The sequence below is a fragment of the Sus scrofa genome, chromosome 6 (genome assembly GCF_054392235.1).
Source record: "Sus scrofa isolate SSC_HxYL_T2T_F1_AM1 chromosome 6, Sscrofa_HxYL_maternal_Yorkshire_Landrace_v2.0, whole genome shotgun sequence".
NCBI lineage: Eukaryota > Metazoa > Chordata > Mammalia > Artiodactyla > Suidae > Sus > Sus scrofa.
In genome coordinates this window covers 118,942,635-118,967,443 of record NC_139388.1, presented here as the reverse complement: position 1 = coordinate 118,967,443, position 24,809 = coordinate 118,942,635, and the positions used below count along the sequence as shown (strand labels likewise).

Sequence of the window (24,809 nt, the reverse complement as noted above, 5' to 3'; positions counted from 1 at the left end):
GGAAAAAAAAAAATTCAATGGGAAAAAAAATAGAAGATACTATGATCTCTGCAAAACACTGAGAAAAAAAAAATTTTAACATAGAACCCTGTATTTATTTAAATGATTATTTAAAACCGAAGATGAAATATACACCTTTTCCAGGAAACAAATGCAGCTGTTATTGAAAATATCACTAAAGGATGTATTTGAGAAAGTAGGGGAGATATCCCAGAAGAAACGAAGTGCCAGAAGCAGTGAGAGTAAAAATCTTGGCAAACAAACAGGCACATGTAAACAAGACTTTGCTACTTAAAATTGAATAATAAAATTACCTCTTTGAGAAGACTGTTTAATTTAGAATTCATAAACATGTAATAATAATGACTATATGGTAAAATTAAGTATAAATGAAAAAGAGCAAGGCAAAACTAAAATACTAAATATATATATATGTAAACAAGGGGATGAGATAATTTGAGATTAGGAGTTCTTCTCTGATGCAGCAGGTTAAGGTTCCAGCATTGCCACTGCAGTGACTCAGGTCAGTGCTGTGGCTCAAGTTTGATCCAAGAATTTCCACATGCCACAGGTGCAGCCAAAAAAAGAATACCATGCCCTAAACTTCTTAGTTTTGTGAGAGACAGATAATGATTAAGTATGGACAATTTAAGTATGCAAATACTTATTAAAATAATGAATTATGTGTACATGAGAGAAAAAAATTTTAAATGATTCTGCTTAACCAACAGATACGAACATTGTTAGGAAAAAAGAAGTCAAAAGAAAAAAGTAAAAAAAAAAAAAAAAAAGGAAGGAAGCACAAAATGAAATGGTATCTAAATAGGTCAGAAATGTGAAAGCTAATGCATTTCAGTTTGATTGAAAACAAAATTTATTAATTCTATTTACAAGACAAAACCACAATTTAAGAGCAAAGAAAATTTGTCACTAAAGGGGTAGAAAAAAAGACAAAATGAAAGCTGTGTATATGAACAACAGAAAAATATGCATTAAATAAAAAATTAAATTCTTGATATAGTAAGAGCACAAATACTTTGAAATTTAAATGCAGAAAAAAATGATAGAACTACAATGAAAAACTGACACATCCACAATTACATGGCAGTTTTTAACAACTTCTCACAGTAATTGAGAAAAAAGGAAAACTAAAAATTTTCTTAGTACAGAAAAAAATCCATATACATGTATACAAAGCAACAAAAAGTATGGCCTATGTGAGTGATCACTTGTTAGCTTAAACATGTTTAATATACTATAATATATACATATAATTGATAGATAAATATATAAATATACGTTCTAAAAAATGCACGGCTTAAATATTTAAATAGTTACACTATTACATTTAACAATCTTATGTCTTCTCATTAATAAGATTTGGGAGAAAATTTTGTATGCATGAAAGAAAAACAAGACAAATTTAATTCTAGAAAAATTTCATTCCATTTATAAGAGTTTTTTTCTTTTCCACTTGAGGTAAACGAAACAGAAAATGTATCTAATCTTTCCTTTCTCATCTTGATGTAGAAGATGAGAAGTAGTCTAGCATTGGATTTCATAAAGCTTATTTTATAACTGGAACTTACAATTCTATATCTCTGTATTATAAACAAATTTTCTTATATTTTCAAACAAACACATAAATAAATTTCCCATCTCTGTTCCTCTCATCACTTCTCACCTCTCAAACTGATTCTCACACATAGGTAGTTGCAAATGGACAGTCTTTGAAAAACAATTTGACTTAGTATTTCAATGTCCTGTTCAATAAAATCAATCAAGAAATTTGAAAGTACTAGGGGAGTTTCTTTCAACAGTGAATCATTCCCAATATCAAACAACTGCCAGCATTCCTAACCATAAATTTAAATGTCAGACAGGGAGTACTCACACTATTAAAAACAAAACAAAAAAATTCAGAAAGGATTAGATAGCATGTCTAATATGACAAAAAACTTTTATACATTCACTCATTATTAGACAATTTTCCCCCTATGTCAAGATCTTGTGCAGCTGACTAGGATAAAATTTTAAGTCATGTGGTCATAATGTTGTAGTTGTCTATGGGCTTGAACAATTTTACAATAACTGCAATACAAAGGCCACAATGAAAAAAACGATGCGCTATCTTTCTAATCAACACATCATGTGAAGTTCTTTCCAAAGGAGAAGCTATATTTCAACATTGTTAAGCAAAAACAATTGGCTTAAACACCCCCTACCATATTGGTGTTAGGTTGCTAAGGGGAAACATGCTGAGGGTAGGCTCTCTCCATTAAAGAGGCTTATAAGCCAAGTCTGTGACTTCCCGTCTGTAGATGGGGTTGTTTTGTGAGCACTGTGCATGAGGATGCTGCCATGAGAAGGTAAGAATGTTGGAAAAGAAAAAAGTCTGATATCATTGAATCTGAATATTGTCCAACTTGGAGCAACCTTCATTTGACCCATTTTTCTGTGATATAATACATGTTTACATTTGTAGGCCAGTGCTAGTTGTATTTTCTATAACTTGAAGTCAAATGCATCCTAACAGATGTATCATTACTAAAAGAAATAAACATGTAGTAATTTTTCAACCAAACATTTTACCAGGATGTTATGATAGAAAAGAAGCCAAAAGGTCATGCCTAGCTAGCTGTGTTTGAAACTTTTTGTCTGTGTTTTTGAAGAAGTTACACAGCTTCTCTGAGGTTTGACTTTCTAATACTTCAAAAAGTGGCAATAATACCTCTTCTAAATTTCTGTTCTTCAAAGTGTGAAATCAAATGATATCATATGTAAAGTGTGTTTTTTTCCCCCATGAATTTAATGAACTGTCAAATGCTATGCTACCAAGGGGAACATGAGTGATGAGATATGAAAGAAAAGACAGCAGGAACAGTTTTTTATGTGCTTGTTTTTTTCCATTTCCCTGTTATAGTTGGGCTGTGAGACATCCAAACCCCACTTGGTTAGGAAAGGAAACACATGCATGAATGGTACAGCACTGCCTCCCCCACAGTAAACCAAGAGAATGGTCGCCCTCTTGGATGCCACTCGGTTGCATCTACATGCTCACATATGACAGGGCTTGGGCAACTGGATCTTTTCGCTAAGACATGGATTCTTCAAGAGTGAAGCTAAACTGTTGTGGGTAGTCAGAGATTCCTGACACAGCTGTGGAGAGGTTAAGGTCTGGCGGCCAGACCTAGCGTCTGAGAGCAATGGCATCACCTCTTTCCAAGCCCACCGGTTGGGAGCTATTATCTTGCCTGCACCTTTTAGACTGAAAGCTCTTGTATTTTCCCATGTGTTTTTTTGCTTCAGTTGACCACAAGGGGATTTCTGTTATTTGCAATCAAGAAGATGCCTGAGTACAACTACAAAAGAGGTTTATAATGCGTAACTAGTTCAAATATAAGGCAGATTAAAAGTTTTTTTGTAAAAAGCATGTCTTAGACTCTATTGACCCTATACTGTCAAAGTATATTGTTCATTGAACTCTTCATGATTTCAAAAACTGACAATGCGAAATTTTAAATATATGTAACAGGAGTTCCCATCGTGGCCCAGCAGAAACAAATCTGACTAGTATCCATGAGGACACAGGTTAGATCCCTGGCTTTGCTCAGTGGGTTAAGGATCCAGCATTGCTGTAAGCTGTGCCGTAGGTCACAGATGTGGCTTGGATCTGGCGTTGCTGTGGTTGTGGTGTAGGCCAGCAGCTACAGCTTTGATTCGACCCCTAGCCTGGAAACCTCCATGTGCCATGGGTACAGCCCTAAAAAGACTAAAAAATGCATATATATACATATGTATATATATATATATACATATATATATATATAACATAATTTTATTTACTTTTATTTCTATTAGAATTAATTTTAGCTAAGAAAAACAGCATTTACTAATATTGATGTTATTATTATGGAAGTTGATTAAAACTTGCTTGATTCAAAATCAGATTAGTTTTTAATCTATCAATTTGAATAAAGTTCACTAAGCTTTTGTGTAAATCACAAAAAGGAAGGTGGGAAAATTGGAATAGTTTTCTATATTCCATCCTAACCAGATGTTAAATATAATTTTTCCTTAACATTTGTGTCATTGTTCTTTAAAAAAGAAAAAATACAAAAAGAAGCAAAAGGAAAGTTTTGTGGGTGTTTTTGAAGTTATAGGCTCTACTTTATTAAGGAGGTTTGAGTAATATGTTGTTGTTGTTGTTGTTGTTGTTGTTATAGCCACACCCATGGCATATAGAAGTTCCCAGGCCAGGGACTGAATACGAGGCACAATTGTGGCCATGCTGCAGCTGTGGCAACACTGGATCCTTTAACCCATACTCCCACAGCAACCCAAGCCATTGCAATCAGATTCTTAACACACTGCACCAGAGCGGGAACTCTGGAAAGATGTTTGTTTTTTGGTTTTATTTTTTTAATGCGGCACCTGGGGCATATGGAAGTTCCCTGGCTAGGGGTTGAATCAGAGCTGTAGCTGCTGGCCTATGCCACAGCAACACTGGATCCCAGCCACATCTGTGACCTACTCCGAAGCTCATGGCAATGGCGGATCCTCAACCGACTGAGCGAGGCCAGGGATCAAAGGCACATATTCATGGGTACTAGTCTGGCTCTTAACCTGTTGAGCCACAACAGGAATTCCTGGAAAGATGTTTTAAGGCTGTTTTATAAAGAGGTAGATGCACTCCCATTATATAGTACATATATTGCATTATGTATTAGAAATGCTTGCCTTAAAGATTCAAAAACAAATTCTCAAAGTATGGCCCCACACTAGCACAAACAGAATCACCTGGAAACTTGCAACAAATGCAGATTCTCAGACCTCACTCTAGACCTATGGGCTCAAAAACTCTGAAGGTATCTCAGCAACTTCTATTATAGTGAACACTCTAGGTTGTTCTAGGTTGTTCATGTTAAAGTTTGAAAACTTCTAGACTGCACAGTTACATAAAAGAAAACCAAAGCAATGGAAGTCATTCAACTTTCTGCTGCTGCACCTCACACCCTGTTGTAATTTATTTGGTAATATGTCCATCTATCCTAATTGATTATATTTATATCAACAGCTGTGTCTTATTTGTGTGAATCTGTAACATGCCAACATATATCCATCAGTAACAGATATAAATCAAACTAAATACTTCAGATGAACTCTAAAAAAGAAAACAAATATTGACAATTTTAATAAAAAAATTTAATGGGTTATACAGCAGCTATCGTCAGATTTTTCTTCTCACTACTCTCATATCAATGGAAAAATAAAAAATCCTATCCTTGATTGTCTTCAGATGACCTGTGTGTCAAAACCAATAGTCTGACTGTAATACCTTATAAAATAAAACATGCTATTATTTAGCTATTCATATTATATGGTGAAGATATTCTTATTTTTAAATTGATTTTCCTATGCCAAAGGAAAATTATTTCAGCAGTATCTCCATCCAACTCTAAAAGCTAGTGATTGCACTTTAAGCACAATTATGAGAAGCATTGTTCTATTTTCCTGAACCAATTTGAATTTTTACAGAAAAAAGTTTTTGAAGAGAAAAAGTAGGAGTGGCAGCTGTTTAATGTTTCCCTCTCTTGTTTAGCATTGCTTCTGAACTCATATTGAAGAAAGAGATGGTTATAGCACTCTAAATAGTAAAATGTTTCTGCCTCAAAACCTTTTTTTCCCTTGTGATAATTAAAAGGAAAACAAAAAGATATTTGTGTTTCAAGGTGCCAGTTGAACGTATAGTTTAAAACATGTCGACTATACCATTTCACATATAATTTAACTAATTATCGGTGTACTTTGAAATAAAATTTAAATATGGGAACTTTTACGCATTAATAGTTCTGCATGAAGGAAACTGGGCACCTCCACATCCAGAGAACTAACATGACATGAGCCAATAAGAGTATATGTGTTTCATGTTTGTATCCTGTCACCTGTAATTTAAAAGAAATGTAATTTCCATATAATTTTATCAGTAAAATGTTAGAGATAAAATATCAAGATCAATACCTTTAATTTCAATCATGGAATTCAAACTGGTTGAAGTTCAATACAATGAATAACTTTGGGAGCCTCAAGTAAAGATGAAAATAAACCATTAACATTTACCAAAATTAACTAAAAATAATTTATTTTTGCCACGTGTGATTCATTATGTTGTCTCTAAAATCCCGTACCTTAATTACACAAAATATATTTGTTTTTTCAAGAAGAAATGGAATAGACTGTTAAACACAAATTTAAATGCTAAATAAATTTGTACTTCTATGTCTCGATATATATTATAACCTTCCAAATTTTGTCTATATGTATATTTCCTTAAGAAAATATATAACATATATAAGGCCTACATCAACAATTATTTAGAAAAAATATGGCAGTAATATCATTCCATGTATTATTAATAGACACATCTGTATCATTATTTTTAATGGGTGGAAAGTGGTACGTTTATTACAATTGATGAAACTACACTGACACATGGTCATCACTCAAAGTCTATAGTTTACATTAGGACTCATTCTTGGTATTGTGCATTCTATTGGTTTAAACAAATGTATAATGACATGTATCCATCATTATGATACTATGCAGAGTATTTTCACTACCCCACAAATCCTCTGTGCTCTGCCTATTCATCTCTACTCCCCATCCCCACTCCCTGGCAACCACTGATCTTTTCACTGTTTCCCTAGCTTTGCCTTCTCCAGAATGTCATGTGGTTGGTATCTTACAATATATTACAGCCTTTTCAGATTGGCTTCTTTCACTTAGTAACATGCATTCAAATTCCTTTCCATGTCTTTTCATGGCTTGATAGTTTTTTTTTTTTTTTTAAGCATTGAATAATAATATTCCATTGTCTGGATCAACCAGAGTTTATTTAACTATTCACCTACTGAAGGATCTTAGTTGCTTCCAAAATTTGGCAGTTATGAATAAAGTGATTGTAAATAACTGTACGCTGGTTTTTGCGTGGACATAATTTTCAACTCCTTTGGGTAAATAACAGGGAATATGATTACTGAAAGAATATGTTTAGTTTTGTGAGGTATATCCAAACTGTTACAAAAGTATATCATTTTGCATTTCCATTAGCAACATATGAGAGTTCTGTTGCTCCATATTCTTTGGTCATTCTAACATACGTGTAGTGATATGTCATTGTTATTCTAATTTGCACGTCCCTGATGACATATGATGTAGAGAATCTTTTCATGTATTTATTTGCCATCAGTATATCTTCTTTGGTGAAGTATCTGTTAAGGCCTTTGGCCTATTTTTTTGTTTTCTATTGGTGAGCTTTAAGAATTCTTTGTATACTCTGGATAACAATCCTGTGCCAGACATGTCTTTTGCAAACATATTCCCCCAGTCTGTGGTTTGTCTTCTCATTTTTTTACCTTGTCCTTTGCAGAGTAGAAATTTTTAATTTTAATTATGTCTAGATGAAATGTTGTCTCCTATGCCTAAGTGTTTTCAAGACACCTTATTTGCATAGTAGACAGAAACAAATCCTTTTGAAATATCCTGTATTGTATGTTCATACTCCATGCTCTCATTTTCTTACTGGGCAATATTTCTAATGTTGTTTTATTGAAAAAAAACCCTATACTTTGACGTAACAAAAAAACCAATGTGCAAATTGTAGATGATTTAAAATAGTGCATTGAAATTTGAGATGATTCATATAATTATATTTAAAATGATATAACAGAAATTTTAAAATCATTTATCAAGAGAACTTTCTAGATCATCTTTTGTTATTGAGTGTATATCTATACAACATAACAACCCATGTGATAAGAATAATTGTTTTCTTTCAACTTAATAATTTTGAAGGCAGAAAGCTGAGTTTTCTCAGGCAACAAACTGGAAAGAAATCCTAATGTATGGGGGAAGTAGCAAATAGTGTACGCGTTCTCATAAGTAAAATAGTATGCTACAGTTTTTGGTATCATAACGTAGGATAGGATAATGTGATACTTAAAAGTAGAATACATTCTACATGCATAAGATTTTTGATACAAAATTTGGATTACTGGAATTCCCGTTGTGGGCAGTGGAAATGAATCCAACTAGGAACAATGAGGTTGCGGGTTTGAGCACTAGCCTTGCTCAGTGGGTTAAGCATCCGGCATTGCCATGAGCTGTGGTGTAGGTCACAGACGCAGTTCAGATCCTGTGTTGCTGTGGCTGTGGTATAGGCCGGCAGTGATAGCTCCAATTACACCCGTAGCCTGGTAACCTCCATATGCCACAGGTGTGGCCCTAAAAAGCAAAAAGAAAAAAAGAATTGGATTATTTTATGACTGTGTTTGCTTTTCTATGATTAAATGATCTAATCCACTGATCTATAAGATCAAGAATTATGGTGAACCAATGATGTTGTAAACTTTCTTAGTATTCAGGAAAATCATATGCGAAACTATCAAGATTTCTAACTCAAGGGTTTAGTTTAACTTCTGCCAAGGATGAGTAGAGTTTCAAGAGATGAGAAAGTGAGGGCTGAATGGGTGAGGATTATGTATGGAAAGCTGTTTTTGTGGATGACAGGGAAACTTTAATCTTTATTTGGGAGTATAATATTGGACGTCATAATCCGGAGAATAGCTTGACATTGAATATAGGAAGGCAATAATCTATGGTACTGGGAGGACAATTTACTAAATACACAAAATAAAGAAGGTAAACATGCCTAGACAGTCCACAGAGAGAAAAATGACATTACTAAAGGATTCTGATTATACTCTGGATCTGTGGAAAAGACAACAATAACTTTTTAATGTATTCAATGAAAAGTTTATGATGATTAAACAAATATATTTAAAAGAGCTACCATGAAATAAAGCTGTGAGATATATATTTCCATTTAAAAAATGTTTATTTGGAGTTCCCGTCGTGGCGCAGTGGTTAACGAATCCGACTGGGAACCATGAGGTTGCGGGTTCGGTCCCTGCCCTTGCTCAGTGGGTTAACGATCCGGCGTTGCCCTGAGCTGTGGTGTAGGTTGCAGACGCGGCTCGGATCCTGTGTTGCTGTGGCTCTGGCGTAGGCCGGTGGCTACAGCTCCGATTCAACCCCTAGCCTGGGAACCTCCATATGCCGCGGGAGCGGCCCAAAGAAATAGCAAAAAGACAAAAAAAAAAAAAAAAAAGAAAAATGTTTATTTTTGTTAAATGTCTTAGGATCTCCTTATCACCTGGTTCAATACTGATCTACAGACAATTTTTAACAGAAAAATGACAACAATGGAAACACAATGCAAGCTGCTTAAGGTTTAAAAGTCTGACAAACCTCCATTCAAATATGGACTCTATAATTAGCTGGCTATGCAATCTTGAATAATGTATTATTTTTCATAAGGCTAACTTTTCTCACATGTACAATGAGAATAACTACTATATAGTTATATATAATGTAATTTTCTATGAAATTAAAGGAGACGGGAGTTCCCGTCGTGTCGCAGTGGAAACTACTAGCAACCATGAGGTTGTGGGTTCGATCCCTGGCCTTGCTCATGGGTTGAGGACCTGGCATTGCCGTGAGCTGTGGTGTAGGTCACAGAAGTGGCTCAGATCCAGCATTGCTGTGGCTGTGGTGTAGGCCGACAGCTATAGCTCTGATCAGACCCCTAGCCTGGGAACCTCCATATGCCACAGGTGCAGCCCTAAAAAGACAAAAGAAAAAAAAAATAAAAGGTTGAGAGTGAATAAAATATTTCATAATCTAAAAACAGAGGGGCCTGTCAACAACAACAAAAAGAGAGATTAAAGGAAACAATGCGCTATGGAAGAGCTTCTGAGCAAAGACCAGTATTTGAACCAGAAATTCATACAGTAGAGCAAGTTCTCCTGGCATCCTTTGGAGAGATGTGCTTGCTCTAGGGCACAGCAGGCCACACAGAGTCTGGAGTTCTGTAGGATGACTTCAGCAAAGAAAAGCCTCTCCTCTGTTGTTTTGGTTTTGTTTTTAATGAAGAGAGCAGAGGAATGGATTTGTGGGACTTAGTGACAAACAGACAAACATGGCAACAAAAATCTTGGAGAGAAGCTCTTCAGGGAAGGTTAGGAGAGCTGCAGTCCCTAGATACTGAAGAACTGGGACCCTTCTCCCTCAAAGCTGAGGTCAAGAATAGCCTTTCATCCTGGGAAGGAAAACCCAATTTTTCCAACCAGCTCTTCACCAGGCAACCCAGAGAGTGATCTCAAGGTCATTTACTAGACAGTGTTCTTTGTGTATAAAGTGCATGGTGCATGGTTTGTCATTTGATAAGAACTTATCGAGTGATAGCTATTTTAACTATTCTTATGCACAAGTCTTTGAAAGCAGTAGTTGATGTGAGGCTCTTCTGTGAAGCAAAATGTGTTAATTCTCTACCAAGGGCTCATTTTTGTGTTTGTGGCTTATTCACAGATGGTTGAAGTAACTGCAAATCTGATCATTAACTTAATTATAACAATTCTATTTATCATGAGAGAATAAAAAGGTGGTTTATAGATGTGAATATTAGCTGTGTTAAACCTAACTGGCTTGAAAAATGTAATATTCCTTTAAGAGCTCAACAAACATCTTAAGAGCTTCAAATTACTACTGTTCTATCTATTATTATCATTATTACTATTCACGTACATAAGCGTGTCAATACTTAAAATTTTCAAGTAAAAATTAAAATGTGGAACCAATGTCAATAGCATGTAATGCACCAATATACTAATAACACCTTCAGATACTCGAAATCTAATAAATATTTACCATTAAGATAAATGTGTCACATCTACCCATGGAGAAGTATTATACTATTTCAAATGAGGGCAATTACATGAATCACTGCTTTATAGTATAATGGTTTGACATTAATATTTGTTTCTGAAGAATAATGTCTTTCTACTTTCCATATCTTTCTTACTCTGCCAATTCTGAATAAAGCCTGGAGAGGAGAAATTAAAGCAAATGACTCTGATCAATTAAGTGCTTTGTGAGGAGATAAAGTATTTTCACTCTATGGATATAATCAATGCAAAATATTCTTATTTATTTTTAATACAGTGTGAAGGTATGCAGTGAAATATCTCTAACCCTGTCTCCAATCCAACCACTTATCCTCCTCAAAGGCAACTGCTATTATCAGGACTCTATGAATATAATTTAAGGGATATATTATACAAATATAGGCAAATTAATAAATGGTTTCTTTTTAAAAATAAAAAGTGAATAATATATATGTTGTTTTTTATACATTTTTATTAGCAATAATGATATCTTCAATAGTCATTAATATATTTTTATTCTTTTACTGAAAAGATGGATCACTTTTAAATACAGCATGTTGCATAGATTTGATTATCTCTATCAATTAGCTCCTGGAAGAGGAAATGTTGGTCAAATGGCTTGAGTATTTGCTATTTTTAGAAATATTAAAAAAAGAGAAATATTTCAATTATTTGTCACTAGGAATATATAATTGCTATTTCTCCATATATTTTTTCAACATAGGATTTTGTCAACTTTTAACAATCTGATAAAATTTTAGTATAATTTTAGATTTTATTTACCATTAATTTTAAATGAGTTTGGTGTTGTGCACATATTCAAGAGAAATGTGTATTACTTTTTTATGGAACTGCATATTCGAATAATTTGTACATATTTTCTGTAGGGTCATTGGTCTTTTCAATGATTCATAGAGGCCATTTATATTTTAAGAAAATTAGATCTTTGACAAATGAGTGGCTTTTTCTCAGTTTATTGCTTAAATTTTAATCTTGCTTATATTGATTGCTGCATCCATAATTTATTAATGATGTGTGACTGTATAAGCTCTTTATTTTATAGCTTCTGAGTCTTGTGTCTCAGCTAGAAATTATGACAATAAAATAATCTCATATTATTTGTTTTAATTCTTGTATAATGTCTCTTTTCCATTTTGGTAGGAGGATTTTTTTTGTTGAAGTATTATATTTTGCCAGTTATCAAGCTGTTGACTCCTACTTTAAACTCATTAGTCTGTACTCGGATTAGTGATGCTGTGGCAGAGATGCTGAAACCCCATTTTTGCTTTCCCAGTTCCTTGTTAGCTCTGCCAGTAGGACTACCAGAGGGAGACTGCAGATGTGCAGGAGGAAGAAGAGACTTGCTCCCTCTTGTTTGCTTCCCTCAGTGTTCTATTCCTGTCCATTTCCTCACACAATGATTCTACCACTGCAATGTTTTTCCTGTGTCAACTCTTAGCAATTTTTGCAATATTTAAAGAGCCAGTTGGATTGTGTCCTTCAAAGACACCAGCACCAACCATGGGGTGTTTCCATCTCTGGTGTTTGGGTCCCAGCTCCACAGGCCCCTTATCCAATTACAGAGCAATATTCTCTTCCCAGAGGTCTGATTTTTGTACTTTGAGATCATTCTTTCAATTTTTCATGATTTAAAAATGCCAATGACTTCCCTTTGTGTTTTAGTCATAGAAGGGAGAGGGCTACTTTTAATTACTGCTACTGAGATTCTTCAGTGTGATTCCTCCTTTTGCATTTTTAGGTCATCAGTAAGTAAAAAAATCATTTTAGTAGAGTATTCTTGTTAACATAATTGATGAACTGTCTTCTGACAATCACATATCGAGAAGTGTGAAGGTCTAAAAAGATTGCAAAAAATATTCACGAAGTGAACACACCTGTGTAAAAAGCACCTAGAACAAGAAACAGGCATTTCTAGCAACTAAGACACATCTCTCATTTCTCATTCCAGTATATCTAGGTTCTCCACCACAAGGATAATCACTCTTTTGGTTCCTGAAGTCACGGAAGCTTTTTCTCTGTTCTTAAACTTTACAGAATCATGCAATATGTACTCCTTTTTAGTAACTTCCTTTACTGAATATTGCTTTTGCGATTCATCCATGTTACTGACTTCAGTTGTTTACGCATCCTCATGATATATATTATTCCATTATTTGACTGTGTCAAAATTTATTCATGGATGGAATTTGGGGTGATTTTTGTGAATGGCTAGGGGTCGAATTGGAGCTGTAGCTGCTGGGCTACACCACAGCAACGTGCAATTCAAGCCACATCTGCAACCTATACCACAGTTAGTGGCAATGCTGGATCCTTAACCCACTCAGTTAGGCTTGTTATCCTCATGGATGCTAGTCAGATTCGTTTCTGCTGAGCCATGACCAGAACTCCTTGGCACGTGACTTTTGGTAAATATACACACAACTAGTTTAGGGGTAGAACTAGACTAACTACTTCACAGGTAGCTTTACTATACACTGGAAAATACTTTTGCAGTGAAATATCTGCAGGCGAGTCTAGAAACTCCACATTGTTATTAATATATCTCATCTATATTTTTAATTGATTTTGATTGGTATAGAGTAGTACTATACTTTGAATGTATTTTCTCTAATGATCAATGAGTTAGAGCTTTTTTTTATATTTGTAGTGAACATTTGGATATTCCCATTCTTTAAGAGCTCAATTACTTTCTCCAGTTCTTCATTTCATTTTTCCCCCTTATAGCTTTATAAGAATTTATATATATATAAGAATATATATACTTCAACTATACAGCTCATCTTTTCACTTAATTTTGTCTTTCCATAAAATAATTATTTTATATAAACAATATATAAATTTTTATTTTTTTCCTTATGACTCTTGCTTTTACATTATTTTAATACTTATTTCTCTAGCTCAAGTTCATGGAAAATTTTAAAAATTTTCCCCAATTTTTTTTAGGAATAGATTATAATATGTGATATAAAATAGGAGTCAATATTATTCTCATTTACCCACTGTGGATTCAAATTGGTCCTGTAATATTTAGAAAATGTTATTATTTTGGCTTTACTTCAGTGTGTTCTCTTTCATAAATCAGGAGACCATACATCTATATGGCTCTATTCTATTGCACTGGTCTGTTTGATATTACTTACACTAAAATTGCACTGTCTTAAAAAAATTCAGTGCTATAATACATCTTTTTATCTGATAAAATCTATCCCCTATTTTTTCTTTTTCTTTGAAAAATCTGCCTTTGCTTTCTTTGTTTTTTTTATATTCACATATAAATTTCAGAGTCACTTCACAGAATCCCCCACCCCTAGTCTGGTTATTTGATAGATACTGCTCTCAATTTAAGGATTAATTTTATTAGAGTTAACATCACTTAATGCTGAATCTTTCAATTTATGAATACTGAGAGTTATTAGTACTTATTCATGAGTGGAAAGAATTAATATCCTAAAATATTATCATCATATTAACATATAAATTCAATATAATTCTTATGAAATCCTAACAGGATTTTTTTTTTTCTCTTTTTGCCTTTTTCTAGGGCCGCTCCTGCTGGCATATGGAGGTTCCCAGGCTAGGGGTCGAATCGGAGCTGTAGCTGCCAGCGTATGCCAGAGCCACAGCAACACAGGATCCAGGCCACGTCTGCAACCTACACCACAGCTCACTGCAACACCAGATCCCCAACCCACTGAGCAAGGCCAGGGATCAAACCTGCAAGCTCATGGTCCCTAGTTGGATTTGTTAACCACTGCATCACGACAGGAACTCCGGATTTTTTTGAGGTTGACAAATAAATTTTTAATAACTGGGCTACAATTTCCCAAATTGCAAAGAGATATAACTAAAAATCTGAAAAACAAAAATCTAATGAACAGCTCAGGCAGAAAATTAATGATACAAATGTCAGCATGTATAGCAAAGCCAAAATTACTAAACAGTCTGATATGGATGTAGAAAGAGACAAATAGATTAATATATGAAGCAGAGAACCCAGAAACAGATTCATGTCTTTTATGTATCATACACAAAAATTATAATGGTGAAAAAAATCACTGGATAAAGTGCTTTAACTACTAACTGAATTGTTGGCAAATTATTAGCTGTTCATCTGTGGAAAAAATATAAATGGATTCTAAAAATATGTTTTTGTAAGTAAAAATTTTAAATGACCTTAAAACCTAGAATATGGGGCCTGACTACAAGGAACTAAGAAGAAAATGCAGAAGTATTTTCATGACTTCAATATAAAAACATTTCTTACATAAGAGGATAAAGGCACACATCACAAAGGCAAAAGGATAAACAGATGAATACATTTGACTAGATCAAAATTAAATAGTCTAGTACATAAGATATACCATAAGATGATATAGAGTTAAAAGATTAAGAAGCAAACTGCATGAATACAATTACATCATAGGTTTTTTAAAAAAGACATATTTCAAGGAAAAAAATCTTATAAATTAATAATAAAAAAACAAAAATCATAAAATATTAGCAGAAAAAATAAAAAGTCACGGATGAGCAAATTCAGGTGGCCAATTAACTTATGAAAACATGTTCAACTCACTAGTAAACAGAAAATAAAATTACAGGAATTAATTGTGGTACAACAGGATCAGCAGTGTCTCTGCAGCACCAGGACACATGTTTAATCCCTGGCACAGTGAGTTAAAGGATACATCAATGCCATAGCTGAGGCATAGGTTGCAACTGTGGCTTGGATTTGATCCCTGGCCAAGAACTCCATATGTCACTGGGTGGCGAAAAAAAAGAAGAAGAAAGAAAAGAAAATTAAGGAAACAAATACATTGCATATCCGTTACACTGGTCAGTGTTAATAATCCATTAAAATATCAAATGTTGAACAAGATGTGAAATAGCAAGGATTTGCATAAACTTTCACTTTCACCATTCTTGAGAATGTTGGGAAAAGCCTAATATAATTGAAAATATATATAAATACATAAATATATAACCTAGCTCTCTCTCTCACTAGCTGGCTAATCAGTTATTCATCTCAGAAAACATTTTTTTTATATTTACCAGAAATCTTCTTTAAGGATTGTAAAAATAAACATTGAAAATGAGATACAACTTTTTAGGCTGGAAACAACCTAAAAATCTCTTAATAGGCATATAAATAAATGTAAATATATTAAAATATTAAATAAGTGCACAATATATTTGGAAAATCTCTTCATATTGACAAGATTAAGGGGAAAAAGTGGTAAAAGCAAGTTGCTGAACCATGCATGTAATATAATAGTATTTATATCAAATTAACAAAAAGATACTCATAGTTTTAATGACATACAACTATATCTAATAATAATGACAAGCATGGAAGGAAATTTTGAAATCTTAGACTGGAAGGAAATAAAGGGAATTAGGACCAGCATAAATTGGGGTCAACCGTATTATTAATGTTGCTTCATTTTACAAAGAAAACACTACAAAATGATTAGTTAATTCTGTGCAGTAGCCAAATGAATGCTTACTATATATTTGTCTCCATTTTTTTTTCTGTTTATGCAAAAAGACCTCCAGCACATCAAGACTTAACAATAACACAACAACAAATGACTTAGCTATTACTGCTTTGCTTTTGCACAACTCTTGGAGTCCATTTCCCCCTCTACTCTCAAACACCAATAAAGTGCAGTCTTATCCAAAAATGGATTCTGTGGCCTCCTCTATAATTCAGAACAAGCTACAAAAAAAGTTTTAAAATAATAATTTAAAAAAAAAACCCTCTCCCATGTAAAATTGCATTTCTTTCCTTTTAGAAAAGTCTGATTAGGTGACAGATTTATAGAGTAGATTTTTTCTCAGTGAATAAAAATAGGATATAAGAAGATGACTATTTTTTTTTTCAGTGATATTCTGAAATATTGGTTCTTTAATGATTGTCCTTTTACACTCTAGGGATATTTGTATGTAAGGAATTGGGACTAATCATCTGATATCAGACCATTTGGTATTTTAGACCTTTCAGCAGAAATATTGATTAATTCTTGTTCCATTTATTTTTCTTTTCTTAGTCCTTTCATGGCTATTTAAATTTTTCTTACTGATGAGCTTTTAAGGATAGTAATTAATCATAATTTTGCCCCTCCCTGGCCACCATCATCCTAATAAAGAAACCTAAGAATCCAACATTATTTTCAAAAATCACACTGCCAGTTTTATTACTGGTAAAGCTGGAGTGGAAACCAAGGGTAGGGTAGAAACTCATCATCAAGTGTTCTAATATTTGTCACCTTGTTCTAGGCCCCTGATACCATGAGTAAAGCAGACTTTAGGTCTACAGAATATAGACTCACTGCCTTAACAGCTTGTGAGTGCTTATAAAAAGGACTGAGAGAAAAATGTGCCCATAAAAAGGGCTCTGACTTAGGTGATTCTTTCCAAGTGGAAGCTGTAGCAGGACACAGAATATACACTAAGAGGGTAAAATCCTAAAAGGGAAAGGAAGGTGCTAAGCCACAAATGCTCAATTCCTTCACACCAATCCTACTAATCAGCTACTCAGTCACTCTTAAAACATTTAAAAGAAGAGATTTGTTTTGTGGACTTAAGCCAGAAACAAGAGAAAAAGTTTCTCTTGCTCTTATCTTTTTCACATATGACGGAGATCTCACTTATTTCATCAAAGCATTGCACTCCTTCTAAGTTTTAAAGTTCTTAAGACAGACTGAATGTTAAAATGACTATATTCTTTTTTATCAAATCTGTGAGGACTAAGAACCTAGTAACATTTTGTCATTGAAAGCTTCACTGTCTGCCTTCTCTTACAGACAATGTATTCGCTGAAGACAAGCATCCTTATCTTTTCTCCACAAAAGTCCCATTGACAAAAGTAGTATCTGGAATAGAGCAAGCTTTCAATAAATATTTGTTGACTGAGTAGTTCAAATCAGTGCACTTTTTCCCAATTACATGGTTGCTGTTGAGTGAGCTGCCTTTGGGAAGGATTATAGAGACAGCTTATCATTTGTGCATGATATATGAGCTTTTTAGCGAAATTGAGAAGAGGCTTTTTACCACCTTCAGAATTTTCCAGACTATGCCTCACGTTTGTATATTCTATCCTAGTTCAAAGTATCTCAAACCCTGAATGTTCACTGGAATTACCTAACGAGTTTTTAAAAATTACCCCTAGATAGGCCCCATTGAAAATGTCTATCAGCTGATGATAAATAATAAATTGATGGGAAATATTACAGTTTATAAAAAAAAAAAACAAAACAAAACCGGATCCAAGAATGGGGGAAGTTCTACATGTGTGCATGTGTTTGCTATTATAATAACAGATTAATTTTGTTCTCATATTATTTATTAAGGGATCTGAAGGTTGTTAGCAGGAACACAGTTCTTTTTCATGACTACAATTTCTCAATTTCTCAGGTGACTCCAATACTAAGCTTTTGGTTCTTTAGAAAAAGAGTTGATTTTGAATTAAATTTTTAAATCAATAATTGTTTTATTTTCCCTGGATTTAAAGGACTAAACTCATTATTTAATTTCCCTTCTTAGAATTGCAATTGTATTCTATACTCTACTCAATAAATGCCCAAATCTGTTTTTAGCTAATGTAGAAAATGTTTTCGTATTTTGAGTATTTATTAATTGCAAAATCTAAATTTTATGCACGTATCATTTACCATTTTCTATACTTTAAAATGTTCTTATCATACCTATAACCACCTCTACACTTTATAGTAATCAATAGAAGTAATATGTTTTAGGAGTTCCTGTTGTGGCTCAGTGGTTAACGAACCTGACTAGTACCCATGAGGATGTGGGTTTGAACCCTGGCCTTGATCAATGGGTTAAGGATCCAGTATTGCCGTGAGCTGTGGTGTAGGTTTCAGACGTCGCTCGGATACAGCATTGCTGTGGTGTAGGCCAGCAACTGCCGCTCTGATTCGACCCCTAGCCTGGGAACTTCCAGGCTGTGGGTAAGTGTATAAAAAGACCAAAAAAAAAAAAAAAATATTTTTTACTATATATTAAGATTTTCATACATATACTCAGACACAAACACACATACAGATTTTTAGAAGCTTTGACTACAGTTGCCCAACATACAGAACTTAATTCTCAACTCAGAACAAAAATCTTTGAGACTTCCCTATTCTACCAAGAGACACTAGCTAAATTCAATCCTTTCCTTAAAATATGGGGAAGGAAATGTCTGCCTTATATGTTGATTGCATGTGTTTATAGCTTTACCTGTCAAATCTAGGGCATAATTTAAATGATGGGCTCTCTAGCCTCTTTCATTTACTTATCATGTAGCAATTCATTCATAACATTTATGCAGTAATAACCACAGGACTAGGCATCAGAGACACAACAGACTTTGCCTTTTTTGAGTTTAGTATGGGCCAGTAACAACTATTTCTCTAAATGGATGGAAGGTGAGAAGGATCCATTTGCAGGATCAAGCAAGTTTGGAGCAGTTAAGTAAAGAACAAACAGTAAAAATTTAGGAAATCCATAAGAGCCATTAAAAGAGAAAAAAATAAAACTTCTCAGGAAGATACAAGGTAATAAATAGCACTTTATGATATTTTTAAGAAGGACTTAAAGTAATAAATCATGTTTATGGTAATGAAGGTTCAACACTGTAAAGCTGTCAGTTCCTCCCATATATTTAAAGCTGTTATCAAAATCCTAAACGTCCTTATTGATGTTTGGGGGGAAAAAGTCTATTTAAAGTGTAAATTTATGAAAGTAGCCAATTTTTTTTTTTAGGGCCGTGCCTGCCACATATGGAAGTTCCCAGGCTAGGAGTTGAATCCTACACCACAGCCACAGCAACTAGGGACACCACAGCTCACGGTAACGCCAGATCCTTAACCCACTGAGTGAAGCCAGGGATTGAACCCACATCCTCATGGATACCGGTCAGGTTGGTAACCCGCTGAGCCACAATGGGAACTCCTGAAAGTAGCCAAAAATTTTGAACAGACAGGTCAAGTGTAAATGACTAGGTATCAATATATAACCTTAAATGACAGCAATTAAAGGGTGTTCTTTTCCCAAACCAACAAACATATTAATTAAACCAGACTCTAAAAATCCAGTAACAGAACTATACAAAACGACAAATGAATAAATGGGGAGGGAGTGTGGCCCACAAAGCTCATTAACATTTCCTGGGAAATAAAAATAGAATCTGGGTAATAAAGTCTAACCTTTTTTTTTCTCCTTTGTGTTCAGTCCAGTTTCATGCGCTCACAGGGCACCGCATGCAGAGGCCTTTCACCAGCACTTTACACCAGAGTTCCTAGGGGTAAAGGCTGTGCAGACACCTCAGCTCAGCTCGGAGGGGCTGGCAGTGTGCAAAAACGCTGCAAATCTCACTCGATTCAAGATGGCGGCAGCGAGCCCAGTTCAGAGACGCTGCACCGCGCATGCACTGCAATCTGGAGCCAGGAGCTGCACAGCTGTGTAGCCGGCAAGAACTCCGCCCCCTCCTGCTGCTGAGATCCCTATAAAGCAGCCCCGCCCACCCACCTGTGTGGAGAACTGTGCTCTAGGCTGGGAGCTCATGCCTCTCCATTCTTTGACCAAAGAAGGAAAAGGAGTTCCCGCTGTGGTGCAATGGGATTGGTGGCATCTTTGGAGCACTGGGACATAGGTTCAATCCCCAGCCTGGCAGTAGGTTAGCTGTAACTGCAGCTTGGCTCTCATCCTGGCCTGGGACCTCCAGGTGCAGCGGGGAGGCCAAAAAAGAGGGAGGTAGGGGAGGTTCGGAGGCTGAGGGGCAGGAAAATAAAAGAGAAAAGAAAAAGAAAACTTTTCCTTTGCTTCTGAACTGAACTCAGTCTCTTTCTATTGGTTCAAATGACACTGGGCAGGAGGAGCTTTGTTGGGTCCCCACTTGAAAGGGTCAGTACTAGGAGTGCTTACCCAATAAATAATGTCGGCTAAATATTTGGGGGAAAAAATTAAAAGTTACTAATGGGAGGAATTTCCAGCTATGTGGTAAAGTGCTGATATACTCCTCCTCCAAATGATATTGGTTGCAAATCTATTGAAACATATGATATTTGAAAAAGGAGCATAATAGGAAATAAACTTTTTTTTTTTCCCCAGGGTGCCAGGAACAAAGATGCTAAACCACCTAAGTGATATGAATGTGTTTTTTTACTCATAATGAACTCTTTTTTGCATATGTGTGCACTTAGGCTACTTAGTGTGGGCCCCCAGATAGCTTCAGGATGTATCTGGTCTTTAGAAAAATCCGATCATGTTAGAGTTGGAACTTTTCAGCCCCACTCAGACCTCTGCAGAAGGAAGGAATGCTGGAGATTAAGCTAGATTTTGATAAACTTTGGTGTCCACCTGCTAGGACAGAGGGGCACCCTGCCTCTACAGGGACAGAAGCTCCACTGCCTGGGGTTCTCTGAGAACCTCTTTATCTGGCTGTTTATTTGTTTCCTTTTTAATATTCCTTAAAATAAACTAGTAAATATAGACAAATGTTTTCCTGAGTTTTGTGAGCTGTTTTCCTGAGTTTTGTGAGCTGTTCTGAGGCAGAGAGTGGAAACCCTCCTTTAGAGCTGGTGGTCCAGACTTGTAATTGACCTGTGAAGTGGGGAACTGCCTTGTGGAACTGAGCGCTGAACCAGTGGGGTCTGTGCTGACTCCAGGTGGTTAGTGACAGAACCAAACTGGATGGTCATCCAGTTCGTGTCTGGAGAATCAGAGGATTGGTTGGTGGTGTTAGAAAATACCACAGATCTAAAAAGTACAAAAACAATACCCCCCAAATATGCTTAACCACACTATCAATTCAACATAATTCAAAATCCAGTTGTGTGACAATGAAATGAACTTCAAAATAAATGTGTTAAATATATATACATATAATTTTTTGCTTAAAATGAAAGTGGCATTTTCATCAGTATTAGCCACAAGGAACTTGCTTTTACAGGGAGGAGGGGGCGTTTAGTCAGTATTTGTGTAAACATTAATAGTGTATGAAACAGTATCCTCAAATATTCTTTCTTTTCTGTCTTTGAGTAATCAGTAGATGTCATCTGTGATCCTAGTATTACCCTGGTCATTGGATTAAATAAATAAATAAATGAAATGAAGCCCACAATCCTAGTAATATATTTACTTTTAGTTATGCAACAAATACTAGGTAGAATGAGGCACTCTCTGCCCTCCTAGACTTTCCATGCCCTATGGGGGGAGACAGATGATAAAAGAGGGGAGCTAGGTGTGCGAGGGATAATTGAAATAGGATAATCAAGCCTCATCAGGACAGAGCCTTAGAGCAAAGATAGCTGGTGAGCTGTCAGGCACCTTACTGTCTGAGATGAAAGTATCCCAGTTGGAGAAGTCATCAGTGTAGAGCCCTAAGGAGAGAGCAGGCCTGGTGTGCTCTAAGCAGAAGAAAAGCAATCTGCCTGGAGCAAAGAGGTAAGCATGGGAAATGAGGTCAGAGATTATTTTAAGGCCTCGGGGAAGAATATTGGCTCTTATTTCTTGTGAGATGAGAAACCATCAGAGTTACATAATTTGCTAAAATTTGAAAAGATCATTTTGTTTGCTTTGTTGAGAATACATTGTATGTCTTATAGTGGTGTATAATGATGAAAAGATGGAAGTAAGAATTCAGTTGGGTGGCAATTGCAACAAACTAAGTGAGATTGTATGACATTTTGGATTAAAGATATTAGCAGCAGAGATGCTAAGAAGTTAGATTTGGAATAAATTTGTAGATCTAATAGGATTTGTTGATATACTGAGTGTAAGCTGTAAAGACAATTACAATTGACCAAAAAAAGAAAACCCACTCATGATAACTTAAATGCAAATTTAACTTATACTGCTATACCATCTCTCACTTGCTGGAGAGGAAATACAACGTATATGGTTCAATAGACTGTATTACACATGAGCAGTAGGAATGCAAAGTGGTTCAATGGAAGGGTAACCTCACTTCAAAGAATTTTCCCACATAGACACATCATCCATAATATAAAAATACATGTGTACAAGTTCATTTATTGTGACATTATTTTTCGTTAAAAAACACCATAGATAACCTGAATCCCATACTTAAGACAGTGTTATATTATGAAGCTTTACAAAAAAGAGTGATGTATATAAATAATTAATTTTTGTGATTTTCCAGGATATTTTGCCAAGTTTGAAAAGGAAGAGGAAGCATGCTTTTTATGTCAGAAATAAAAGGAAATATTTATGTATGTAGGTTTGTTTATACATATACAGTCCTCATTTTTGCAAATGAAACCTAGAAAGGTAATAAATTGTTTACCAACAGAGATTGATTTGTAAATAAGGAGAAAGGAATGAGGAATGAATGACACTTCTTTGTGACTTTCGCATAGTTTTGATTTTGAAACATCAATATGCACATTTATAAAAGCAATTAAATCAACAAAAATGTAGGAAAAAAGTAAAATTGAATATAAATATTAAAAAAAAAACCTGGGCATATTTCTAATGAACAACATATCACACAGAGGAGTTCCTGTCATGGCTCAGCAGTTAAAGAAACCGACTAGCATCTATGAGGATGCAGGTTTGATCCCTGGCCTCACTCAGTGGGTTAAGGATCTGGCGTTGCCATGAGCTGTGCTGTAGGTCGCAGATGCAGCTAGGATCCTGTGTTGCTGTGGTTCTGGCATAGGCCGGTGGCTACAGCTCTGATTAGACCCCTAACCTGGGAAACTCCATATGCTGCAGGTGCAGCTCTACAAAGACCAAAAAAAAAAAAAAAAAAAGTGACTATGGAATTTCTTGTGGGTGTCAGATAATAGGGAATTAGAAAAGTTAATGAGAGCATGAGAAAAGGCCATAAAGTCTACTTGAAGAAGATTCTATTGTCAAATCTGAGACAATTTAAGCACCAAAATAAATACTGACACTAATGACAATCCAAGAAAAAAATAAAAGAATCCATGAGCTCAAACTAATGAATAAGTATGTAAATAAATGAATTAGCTATTTAATAAGAGAATAGGAAAGCTCTTTCTTACACTGGTATATAAATTACTCACTGCAGAAAGAATTAAACAGTGATAAAATCATCTTTCAAAAATACCATAGTTGCAATTAATTTAGCTGAGAATCATCAATAAATGCTAAAAGTATTAGGTGAAGATTTGGTAGGGAATAAAACATTTACTAACTCGTGAGTAGTTTTCTCCCAGATTGCAAATGGAAGGTGGTAACTGTATGATTGAGAAATGTGGCAGACATCAACTTCACAAATGCAAGCTTAGCATCACGAATATTAAGTACAAGCTGTCGTGACGTGCCTCGTAAAGTGATACCCTGAGAAGATAAGGCCTCTCATGCCGTGTTCTTGCCAAAAAGGCCTAACTTGAATGTAATCATGTACAAACATCAGACAAGCACAGTCTACAAAAGAACAAGTCTGTTATCTTCAAAAACAGAAATGTCATGAAAGACAGTTGCCAGATTAAAGGAGACTGAAGAGATGACAGCTCAATGCAAAGGGCATTCTTGGTTTGGATTCTGGTTTGGAAAAAGAAAATACATAGAGGACATTATTGGACACTTAGCAAAATTTAATGTTGACTACCCACTGGCAATAAAATGTACAGATTTAAAATTTTTTGGAGTCTTTTTTAGGGCTGCACCTGCATCATATGGAGATTCCCAGGCCAGGGGTCGAATCAGAGCTGTAGCCGCTGGCCTATGCCACAGTCATAGCACCATAAGATCCAAGTTTTGTCTGTGACCTACACCACAGCTCATGGCCAGATCCTTAACCCACTGAGTGAGGCCAGGGATCAAACCTGCATCCTCAATGATACTAGTCAGACTCATTGCCACTGAACCATGATGGGACCTCCCCAGATTTTAAATTCGATGAATTTTGATAATCACACTGAGGGTATATAAAGTGAATGTCCTTATTCTTAGATAACTTTCCTAGTTTCTTTCAAATAGTCCAGCAACAATAATAGACTAATAATAACA

General features: G+C 35.1%; 1 long non-coding RNA gene across 4 annotated transcripts in view; it reads right to left on the bottom strand.

The window, feature by feature from the left end:
• LOC110261440 (uncharacterized) overlaps positions 1-20,201 on the bottom strand; it is a 222,885-nt gene extending 202,684 nt beyond the window's left edge. For all 4 annotated transcript variants that reach the window (XR_014808651.1, XR_014808650.1, XR_014808653.1 and 1 more), the window contains exon 1: positions 20,015-20,201. This is a non-coding gene — a long non-coding RNA (uncharacterized LOC110261440). The remainder of the gene's footprint in view (positions 1-20,014) is intronic.
• Between the last annotated feature and the right edge of the window lie 4,608 nt (positions 20,202-24,809).